The sequence below is a fragment of the Uloborus diversus genome, chromosome 2, assembly GCF_026930045.1.
Source record: "Uloborus diversus isolate 005 chromosome 2, Udiv.v.3.1, whole genome shotgun sequence".
NCBI lineage: Eukaryota > Metazoa > Arthropoda > Arachnida > Araneae > Uloboridae > Uloborus > Uloborus diversus.
Window position 1 is genome coordinate 78526857 of NC_072732.1, and position 12712 is coordinate 78539568.

Sequence of the window (12712 nt, forward strand, 5' to 3'; positions counted from 1 at the left end):
GTGAGGGAGCCCCTAAGGTTTTCCGGAAAATCAGTCTCAGGGTTATCCAAGCTGTGGAAGTGGCCGGGCGTAAGTTAAATGTTAACCTCTGAGCATCTATATTGTGTCACGGGAGAAATGGTACGCGATTAAGTTTTGTTGCTTAACTAGCAAAATTTCTTGAGGAGACTAACAAAATGATTCGTGAAGCTTACGGGGCTCTTCTCTGTCGCATTCACAAGTTTTGAGGTGGTTAAAGACCTCTAAAGAGGGACAGGAAAAGTTTCAAGATGAAGAACGCTCTGGGCGGCCGTTAACCAGCAAAACCGACAATAATGCGGCTCGTGTTCCTCAATTATTGGACTTTGACCCTCGATCGACTAACAAGATGGTTGCAAATGAGCTGAACACATCGTCTACTGCTGTGTTCCACATTGCTCAAGATTTAGCGATGAGAAAAGTGTGAGGCAAGTTCGTGCCAAAGCACCTTGCCATAACGTGCTGCGAATCTGCTGATTCCTAGCTGAAAACACCAGGTGAAAACGTTGTCCCAGGCTCCTTATAGTCCTGACATCCCCCCCCCCCCGGCAGACTTCTTTTTGCTCCTTCGAATTAAGGCAGGCCTGAGATAAAACCATTTTTCATCCCTAGAAGAAATCCAATCAGCCGTGATGAAGACCTTAGAGCAGGTCCCCAAAAACGTCTTTCAGGGCACTTACCATTCATGCCAGAGACGATGGATGAAATGAAGCAGGCCCAAGAAGCCCAAGGACATTACTTTGAAGAATTTTAACTGTTTGTGCAAATCTGTTCAATAAATTACCTTAAAAAAAGTAATTGCATTACTTTTGGAATAGACCGTATATATACACAGTGCAATGCATACAGAAAAGTATTTTAGTTGAATATAAATTTTTGAAATAAATACCCGGGTAAATGCCCATTTTGGGTATTTACCCTGGGTATTTACCACTAAAAATAAATACCCGGGTATTTTACATCACTAATTACAATCAAAGTAACAAAAACCATATAAAGTTATTGTTAGAAACTGTCTATGTTGCCCACTTCCTCCACTAGACGGCACTGTCGCCAAATAGCAAACCAGGAACTTTAATTCCTTGTTAGAACTCAATTCACTTCTCTCTTACTGCTTATACTGTAAACATGTAGTGCTGTAATATATATATTAAATTTGTGTTTCTTAGGTCAGAATGAGTTATGGTTTTAATGTGTTTGTGAATATTCATCTATGGATATCAGCCTCATTTAGCGGAAGATTCCTCCAACATATCAATTTGGACTATAGATATACAAAACAGATGAAGAACATATATGATAAGGTAAGCTGCATGCTTCCTTAACTGCATTGATTTAGATGGCTCTCGAAGAACGAGTTGATAGACATTTTATGTTTATTTAATTCTAATAGATTATGAGACTGAAGGGTCTATAAATAAATGCAGCATTAACTATTTAGATAAAAATAAGTTATATTCATATATAGTTTAGCATCTAGTTAAATTATCTATAAAATGTCTGTGCTAAAAGATAACAACCCTTAAATCACTAAGCTAAATAATTCCAATTACTCCATATGGAAGCTTAGAATGGAAATGATATTGATTAAAGAAGATTTGATTGATTTAGTAGAAGATGAACCACCGGAATCCCCAGATAACAAGTACTTAAAAAGAGACCGCCAGGCACGAGCACTAATAAATCTTTTTATTGAAGATTCTCAAGTAATTCACATTAAATATGAAACCACCGCAAGAAATACTTGGCAAAAATTAAAATCTATTCATGAAAGAGTCAATTTATCAAATAAGCTATTCTTGTTGCGAAAGTTATATGCGACAAAGATGTGCGAGGGAGGAGACATGAACAAACATGTTGCCGAAATTCTCGAATTAATTGATAAACTTGAAGCAGTAGGAAAAGACATAAAAGATGATGAAATAGCCGCTTTACTATTGGTATCTGTCCCAAAATCGTACGATAATTTAATAACCGCTTTAGAAGCAAGACCGGAAACAGAGCTAACTTCCGAGCTGATAAAAAACAAATTAATCGACGAATATAATAGAAGAAAGGAACAAGATGTGTCAAATAATAGTTTTACGCAAGCATTCAAATCTAACATGTCATTGATAAATAAGAAGCCGAATAATGTCGGAAAATTCTGCACTTATTGCAAGAAAAATAATCATACAAGAGATACATGTTACCATCTTAAAAATAAAAATAACCTCAATGGCAAAAATAAATTTTCACAAGACAAATCGAAAGTAAAACGCAATAACGAAAGATCTTCAGTTTGCATGAAAGTAAAAAATAAAGATCAATTGCATTCAACTGAGATGAGTAATCCATTAATACCGAGATTTGTCTATCTTCAATGCTAAACACTGCTAAATACCCATTTTACATTGATTTGGGATGCACGTCGCATCTAATTAAAGAAAAGGAACTGTTTTCATCACTCGTGATTAATGATGATCCTGTTAAAGTTATAATCACTGATGGGAGAATCCTATACTCGCAAGGAATAGGCGAAGTTAAAATTACAAGGAAAACAGAAAGCGGAGTATTTGACATAACCTTGAAGAATGTATATTTTATCCCTGAACTTGAAAGAAATTTATTATCAGTTAAATGTATGACTGATAAAGGATTTCTAGTGGATTTCGAAAGAAAAAAATGTTTATGTAAGAAAAAATGGCATTATTTACTTAGAAACAATTTCTTTAAATAATAGTGTGTACGAAGTGATTTTTAACCAAGATATTAAAGTAAACTACGTATCAAACTATCAGAATAATAATTGCATAACTCTGTGGCATAAAAGGTTAGGACATAGAAACACCCAAGCAATAAAACAGTTGGTGAAAGAAAATTTGGCCGATGGAATTCAAATTGATAGTTGTGAACAGATCAAGGACTGCCGTACTTGCATAGAAAATAAACTTAGTGAGTTCCCATATCCTAAAGAATCTAAACAAAGAGAAAAAGAGTTAATGGCCCTCGTCCACTCTGATTTATGTGGACCACTTCAAGATGCAAGCGTTGGTGGAAAACTTTATTTCCTCACTTTTATTGACGATTTCTCCCGCTTTACAATGATTTACCTTCTTACAAGAAAGAGTGAAGTCTTATCTAAACTGAAGGAATACATTGCAGTTAGAAAGAATAAATTTGGGAAAACAATGGAGATTTTAAGAACTGACAACGGAGTACACAGGAAAAGAATGTGAAGAATTTCTTAAAGAAGAGGGAATAGAACACCAATTAACGGTACCGTACTGTCATCAGTCAAATGGGGTAAGTGAAAAGAAGAACAGATCTTTGACAGAAATGACAAGATGTCTTCTTTCAGAAGCCAAATTACCAAATCGTTTTTGGGGTGAAGCAGTCTTAACAGCCAACTACCTACAAAACAGGTTGCCAACCAAAGCTAACAAAAAGACACCGTACGAGCTATGGACCGGAAGAAAACCCGATCTATCAAACGTAAGAACATTTGGATCAAAAGCCTATGCTTATGTCAACAAATCTAAAAGAAGAAAATTAGATAAAACATCTGTAGAAGGAATTTTCATTGGATATGATAATCGAAGCAAAGGATACAGAATATTAACTTCTGACCAGAAGGTAATAATATCAAGAACTGTCAGATTTGTTGAAGATAATCGAGATGAGGTAGAAACACCAGTTATTTCTGCAAGGAAAGAAGAAGAGAGTACAGAAAATGATCTGGAGGAAGAAAATACAGAAACTGATGTGGAAGATGAAACTATTGAAGAAGACTCTTCAATGACGTCTCTACGAAGATCCGAAAGAAGCACAAAAGGCATACCAGCCGAAAGATTATGCTATTACTCCAATACTGATATCAATTATACACCAAAGAGTTGGAAAGAAGTTCAAGACTTGCCAGAAAAGCAAAGAGAAAAATGGATCCAAGCCACAAAAGAAGAAATGAAATCTTTGTATGAAAACAACACATGGGCGTTGGTCAATTTGCCAGTTGGGAAGAGAGCAATTGGATGTAAATGGACTTTCAAAACAAAATTAAACAAGGGCGAAATAGAATGATGGAAATCTAGGTTAGTTGCATTAGGATATAGCCAAAAATTTGGTGAAGATTTTGAACTGACATTTGCGCCAGTTGTAAAATATACAACAATCAGAGCATTTTTCTCATTAGCAGCATACAAAGGTCTGAGGATAAAGCATATTGATATCAAAACAGCATTTTTATATGGAGACTTAAAAGAAGATATTTACATGAAACAACCAGAAGGATATGTAGATCCGAAACAAAAGGATAAAGTGTGTAAACTAAAGAAAGCCATATATGGATTAAAGCAAGCAGCAAAAGCATGGAACGAAAAGATTGGAGAAGTATTATTGAAATACTCTTTTGAACAAAGTAAATGCGATCCCTGCTTATTTATTCACAAAAACAAACAGTTGTACATAATACTTTATGTAGATGATATCCTGATTGCCGGAAAGAAAGAAAAAGAAGAAAACATGAATTGGACAATTAACATGCTGAGAAAACATTTCGAAGTAAAAGACCTAGGAGAAGCAAATTACTATCTAGGAATAAATGTTGAAAAGAAAGAAGATGGAAGCTTTTGTCTAAGCCAAATGAACAAAATAGAAGAAATAATTGATAAATTTAACTTAAGGGATTCAAAATCAACTTATACACCGATGGAAACTGGATACTTAAAAGTTAGAAGGAGAAGATGACTTACTACCAGATAATACAGAATATAGACAAGCAATCGGAGCCCTACTATACATATCAAGTGTAACAAGACCCGATATATCACTAGCAGTAAACTTGCTAAGTAGAAGAAATGAAAAACCAAGACAACGAGATTGGAATGCAGTACAACGAGTCATCCGATACCTGAAAACAACAAAATATATAAAGCAGACAATTAGCAAAGATGAACCAATTCTGACTGCATATGCAGATGCAGATTGGGGAAATGATTTGACAACAAGAAAGTCGACAGAGGGAAAAGTCTTCAAAATCGGAAAAAATTGCATAGCATGGAATTCCAAAAGGCAAAATTGCGTTGCTATGTCATCAACAGAAGCAGAATATATATCAGCAGCAAACGCAGCTCAAGAGTTACAATGGTTGATCAAACTCACTGATGATCTGGGACTTTCTCAGAAACTGCCCATCACATTATTTGAAGACAACATTTCCTGTATAAAATTATCACAGACAGATAGAAACAACTGTAGGACAAAAGCAATAGACGTGAAATATCATCTGTTGAGAGACCTTCAAGAAAAAGGAGTGTTAAAGGTCATATATCTACCAAGCCAAGAAATGATTGCAGATGCCTTTACAAAGCCTCTAGCAAAACCTCTATTTGAGAAATTTCGCTCAGAACTTGGACTAATGTAGTGTTCAACACACAAGGGGGAATGTTAGAAACTGTGTATGTTGCCCACTTCCTCCACTAGACGGCGCTGTCGCCAAATAGCAAACCAGGAACTTTAATTGCTTGTTAGAACTTAATTCACTTCTCTCTTACTGCTTATACTGTAAACATGTAGTGCTGTAATATATATATTAAATTTGTGTTTCTTAGTTCAGAAGGAGTTATGGTTTTAATGTGTTCGTGAATATTCATCTATGGATATCAGCCTCATTTAGCGGAAGATTCCTCCAACATATCAATTTGGACTATAGGTATACAAAACAGATGAAGAACATATATGATAAGGTAAGCTGCATGCTTCCTTCACTGCATTGATTTAGATGGCTCTCTAAGAACGAGTTGATAGACATTTTATGTTTAATTAATTCTAATAGTTATTTCAAAAGATTAATTTTAAAATATTTTAAACTAATCTTGATTTTTTTTTCCCAATCTGCTCTCGAAAGATGTAACTAGGGATTTTTTCAAGGTATGAAAATACTCCTGGACATTTTTTAGAAAATTGAAATTTATTTTTGAGATGTGAAATAGCATGCGATTAGAAAGTATGCAATTAATTTTTGTGCTTGACTTGTTCATTATTTATGTCATTTTTTAAATACCTGTTTTGCTTAAAATTAAATACAATCAAACCTCACTTGAAATGGCTGGGATTGTTGAGCCCACTGTCAATTTTTGTTAGTTTTTTGCAGGCAAGTCCTTTAATTTATAATGAAATTTCATTCTACATTTGAATAGATTCTACAGGGCCAGACAGATGTAACTAGGGATTTTTTAAGGTATGAAAATACTCCTTGACATTTTTTAGAGGAGTGATTTTGAGATGTGAAATACATAGCTCGACAAAAATATAGCGCCAGAAAAGAAACAGATAAAATATTTTAGTAAAACAGTGTAGGTAGTTGTGTAACGAAAACATCTGAAAACAAGGATCATATTTAATATAAGTTATGGGAAGATACACTGAACTGACTGAATAATTAAGTATTAATACTTTAACAACATGTCACTGCATTGAACAAAAAGAAGATGTTGGACAGAATTATAAGACCACATTAGCCTAATGACAAAAATTAAGTTGATAGTAAGTGAAATTGCTTTTCTGCTATGACCTTAATCAATCTGTTGCTTTCTATTTATAGTACATGTATCTAAAATATGTAGACAGTAATATAGCTTTTCTTGAGAAAGTTAGGGGCGGGGCAGTCATGGGCAGAAAATCGACAGAAATCGAAGGCAGAAACGTAAAATCTTACCTACATCCGGGTGTTTCTATTTTCTGGAAGCTTAAATGCGGCGTTATCAAGAGCTGAAAAATATTGAATTGTTTCTGACAGATTTTTACGTTATCCAACAACCAATAGAAGCTCGCCCTCAGATGTAAATATATTTAGCAATGGCATCCGCCATTTTTATGTTGCCAGAACAAAGGTGCATTTGGTAAATGTTTATAGAGAAGAGAGACAATACCGATCAACTAATGACAAAAAAGCAATTGAAAGTAGTTGAATAAAAGAGCAATTGTGAGATGCTCAAAACAAGCTTTACTTCAGGCTTCTAAAGAACCTTAGTCTACCTATACGAAATTTCATGGAAAGTTTGAAAGGGTTACAGAAATATGATTTCTTGGCGAGATTCGAAAAAAAATGACAGTTAATTTAATAAGCGGATAGCTGTGTATTTAAATGGAACATTTTATTTATAACATGTTTTGGCTGAGTTATTGATCGCTTGGCAAGATTGGAAACTGATGTTTAACTTAGTTTCCAACTTTTTTACATTTTTAATGCAGCTTTTAATTATTATTATTATGACGTGTTTTGGTTGAGTTATGCATCGCTTGGCGAGATTGGAAATATGTAAAATTGTTTGATGTATATAGTTTTAATGGAATGTTTTACATTTTAATAAAACTTTTAATGCCACATTTCTGACTGGATTATCATAACATGATTGCTTGGCAAAGTAAGAAATAAATAATAGAATGGGTGGATTACTTAACATATTTTTAATTATAACTAAACTCTTATTGGATTTTATGATTTTTTTTTCAAATTAGAACACACCATGGAATATTTAGAATGGTCGAAGCATTATGATTTTTTAAAACCTGCCACTACTACGTTATAAAACCTTTGTCATAAATTCATTGCAAGACATAAAAAGCATATTTGAGAACGTTACGACAACGTTGTCTTGGCGTGTATCCAAAAATATTAGAGCCAGAGTCGTTACAAAATGTCGTTAAACTGTCCAAATTCTGTCAAAAAAATAAGTTCAATCATAAAAAAAAGTAATTTTCGGCAGAATGTTCAGCATTCGTTTTTTTTTTTTGAGAAAAAAGCCTAGGCAATTTTGTTCTGCACTCTCGATCCAAACAAAACTTTTTTTTTCAACAGAAAAGGATTTTTTTTTTTGAGCAATCAAGAATTTACCAAAATCGATGTTGCTTTGATTTTTTATATTTTTTTAGATCACCATGGCGATGGTCGTTTTTAATATTTATTTAGAGAGGGAAATTTTGGCTGTTATAGTTACAAATTGTCTGTGGTTTGATTTTATGCATATTTCTTTCAGAGATTGATTCGAGCCGACTTTACATTTAAATAATTTTAAAATTACGTTTTTTCAGGCAAAAACACCTATATAGTGAAACTTAAACAACAAAACATCAAAACTAAATTTCCAGATTACAAGTTCCTATCCACACTGCGGACCTGGGTTCGATTCCCGTGTTGGGCACGGTCAACTTTGCCTGTCATTCCTTCAGTGTGTCTACCAAGATGATTACCAAGTATGTTTAGGAAGTAAACGGTGGGGGTTCCGCCTTTGGCTGACCACCTGACCGGAACATCTGCCTTTGAACCTCAGAGCACTTGGTTTCATTAACTGAGATGAGCACAGTAGTCCTTGTTTTCACATGGGTCGTTGCGCCGCTGAGTTTAGTTTGTTATATTCTCATCATTTAAGATTGATTAGAAGAATAATACATACTATTATACGCTGTAAATAATCTTTATGATAAGTGTACTAGTAGATATGGGCCATAAAATCTTTGTTTTTATTACCGCACCCTAATCAAAAGTTATAATATGACGGGTGCAAATTGCTTGGTCATTTTCATTGTATTTCAAATCCAACGAGTAGGGTCCTTCGCAACTCGTGATTGCAAAAAACATAATTTGAGTTCAAAAAGTCAAAATTCAAATGACTTTATATATTTTTTTATGAATTTATTTTTTTTACCTAAACAATACATAATACAGGGTTTTATTTAATACCAAGCCAAATCTCATGTAAGTTACTGAATGGGGAAGTTATCGTCAATTTTTTGCAAGCTTCTGCCAAAAATCCGTTAAAATTAAAATCAAACACCGCCAAATAATAATAAATTTCATTGAAAGTTACACCATAACCTAAAACAACCCCATTAAATTAAACAATGATGAGAGCTCTGTTATTTATTTGAAATCTCGTCAAGTGACCAGTCCCACTTTATCGTATAACGCAATCGCATTATTTCTAGTATATTATGTGATATTATGCCAACGCAAACAAAGAAGTGTCTGACGCCTGATAGCTTTTTATGCAATAAATTCAATTAATGATAGTCATTAAAACTATATCCAAAGCTGCAGGCATCGCTTCAATGGATAAAATATTTGAGTGTGTAAATGTTTTCTTTTTTAACATAAAGTTTATGTAGATTATAATTCCTTTCTGTTGTAATATTTAGTTTCATTTTTAGTCGTGCTGAGTTTATTTTTAAATGTGCGATAAATAGTAAATTAGTGTTGGATCATCATGCAAAATTGTAAAATTTGAGTGTCATGTGAGTGCAAAACCTCATCATACAAAGGTTCTTGTAAACTATCCGACCGTATTAGATGGAAACCCCGTTGAAAAAAAAAGCCTCGTTTGTTACAAATGAACTACATATAGCAGGGGTTTCCAATTTTTCCCAACTCACTGCTCCTTTTGACGAATTAATTTTTTCATGGCACCCTAATCTACTTCAACTATACAGGCATATTGAAAAAATTCGGACAGCTCGCGGCACCTCTCACCTCTCCTTGGGGCAACCCTTGGTGCCGCGGCATCCACTTTGGGAACCCCTGAGCTATAACAGAAACACTGAAGTGTTCGGATGACAAAGGTGTGTGTCACTTTTTTTTGGACTGTTGAAAAAACCGATGAACTCCAAACCGATGGAAACATATCCAGAGTTCATGTATCAGACTCGGAGACTGCGACGTCTTTGTTAACCTCCGATTTTCTATTTTGGAATTAATCATTCGGTGAGTAATTTCTCAAGTCCGAAATATATTTACAGAAAATATTTAATTTTTAACTAGATTTTTGCCGCATTTTTTACAATTACAGTAGCCCTTCGTTATACCGCAGCTCATTAAATCGCTCATTCGGATATATCTCTTTTCTTCTGTCTCCCGAAATATTAAAGCCTAAAATAAGAAAAAAAAAACTTAGCTTTAAGTTTGAAACCATTTCTGAAAACATATAGTATTGCACGCACAGAGAATGTCTCTTTCTTCTATATTTTGTCAATGAACAAAAGGAAGCTACTTTGCTGGAAAAGCAGCAGCAATTCCTGTCATCCAAATGTACATACCCGCACAGTATATTTCAGTTAAAGATGGTCTGTAAACTACTTGACATTTTCTTTTGTATTGATACATTGCCTTTACAATGAGTGAGAGACGTCAAGCAAGTGTCATACTAGACCATGTAGAAGAGAATATGAGCCCTTCTTTTAGTACAGAAAAGATTTGGGCTTCGTTGCACAAACCGGGATTTGCATCAAAGAAAGGAAGAATGATCTGGATGGGCAAAAAAGTTTTCTGTAAACAATGTGGTTACTTTTACTTTTCAGATCCTTTCTACAGCAAGTCAAACGGATTAGAAAGTCTATTGGGAACAAGAGGGTATTGGAATGCTCATTCTTATCTCGCCGTAGCTCAGAAAGTTAGTCTCCATTCGCCATTTGATGATTTTAACTTTCTGACAGTGAAAATTTACTTAAATTCCAATCTTGTTTAAATTTCAATAGGTGTGATAGTACCCACATCGAAACCATTAGAAAGTCATGTCAAAAAGAATGAATGCTAATGTACTTGTGTATTGGACAATGGACATAACTATCTTTAATACCCTCCATTATATTGCGCTTTCTAATATATCGCTCTTTTTCTTTGTCCCCCGAAAAGCGCGATATAACGAGGGGTTACTGTATTTTAAGTGATGTTTTGCTAATATTTTAAGTGATGCTACTTTTCTGCATACAAGATGGATGTGTCAAGTATCATGCAAATTTATAATCTAAGATGGATATGCGTTGAGTATTATGCAAATATTTAATCGACCAGGGGTTTTGTGATTCGAAGTTTCCGAAAATTTTCAGCTTACATTCTAAAACTGAAAAATTATTTTAAAAGAAAACTTTTCAAATGATTTTTATCAATGATTTCGATGATTTTTGTAAACATATTTGAAGAGCTTTTTTGACTTCAATGATTTTTGTTTGTATATTTGAAGAGTTTTTAGGGGGGGGGGGTGTTTGTAGAAGAACAATTTTGTACGTAAGACTACGTTCTTGAATATGACCCCCCCCCCCTCCAATCCTGTATCTGCCCCTGATTCCAGTCAAGATAAAGTTACCTCTGAAGATTAAAAAGTATGATAACAAAAGCAATTTTCAAAAATTGGTACTCAAATTGTAATATTTTGTTGTAAGTCAAAAAATATTTTTGCTATTATAATAAGATAAAATTTGCATTATTAAAATTTTAAATATTAATTAAGATTAACTAATATTCTGTGCAATACTTATTTGTTCAGACTTAGTAATTTATAGGCTTTAATATTAGGCTTATTTAACTTTAAAATTTATTGTACACTTATTCAAGTGCAAGCAAGGTAAAGAGAAACAGCTTGTTTCTCTTTGCCTTGACTTTTGAACACTTTCATTCGAAAGTCACTTTTCACGAACGAAGTTTCTCTTTCGTTCGAAAGTCACGTTCGAACACTTTTCATTTTTCAAAAACTTTCGTTTACTTATTCAATACTTTATCAAATTACTTGTGGGTTTATTAATTACTTATGTCATCTATATTCTTTCATTTATTAATTGTGTTATTTATTTATTCATTCACAACTTTATTCACTCATTTTTTTCTCTTATAATAGATAATTCATTTATTCTTTCCTTTTCTTTTTATTTATTCATTCATTGTTTTTTTACTCATTCATTTGATCAAAAATATCTTTAATTATCACATCAAAATGTTTCATTCAAAAAATTTTAATTTTCATGGAAAAAAGAAGTGAAATTTTTTCACCTTTTATTGGAGGTACAAAGTTACGGCCAAAAATAAAAATTATGTTTCAGAGCAAGTTTTATTATAAAATATATTGTTCCTTCTTTATGAACCATAAATTTTAGAACAAAATTCTAATTTGTTCATAATGAAAAAAGCAAGTGATCTTACCATTTCACTTTGCCCCACATTCCCCTACTTCAGCAATACTGAAATTATCAGTCGTGTAATGCAAATATACTTCAACGAGCATTCTTTGTAATGACAGTATTTATTCAAAGTTAATGATACCTACTATCAATATTGTAGTTCAGACAATTCCAGTACCAACCACCTTACACGTGTCCTCTAAGCGAAGCATAGATATATTTCAAGGTAAAGCTAGTGTATTGACCATATTTTAGCTGTCATTACATTTAAAATTAAGTCTAAATGAATTATAAGCTGATTTTGAAGGTTTCTTAGAATATGAGCAGGGTTTATGAAGTTTGATAAAGTTTCTTCTAAAGTTCAGTTTTTTTTAAAAATATCATTTTTAAAAAAAACTGATATTTTCTCAATTTAAAAAATTTCAAAATATGATTTCATGTTTCACTCTCAATACACTGCCACTGTGGCATTCATACTGCGGGCTGACCATTCCTGTTCTAGAGAAAGGGATTATAAATATCTATGTGCAGAGCTTCCGAAAAATGTTCAGTCAGTCTCTAGAGAAAAAAGGAAAGCCTAAAAAATAGAATAAACAGATAGAATCTTTGTCTCAAAATGGATATTTCAGCTGTCTATATGGTCATAGCTACATATATGCACATGCAGATGGACCAAATAAATTGAACATTCATTCGGAGGTGAGTAAAATCAAAATTTAGGCCAAAATTCAAGTGAGATTTTTTGTATTGCGAATACATTACTTCCTATATT

General features: G+C 33.3%; 1 protein-coding gene across 1 annotated transcript in view; it reads right to left on the bottom strand.

The window, feature by feature from the left end:
• Nucleotides 1-12712, bottom strand: part of LOC129217120 (mortality factor 4-like protein 1) — a 79805-nt gene that overhangs the window by 17931 nt on the left and 49162 nt on the right. The window lies entirely within an intron of this gene.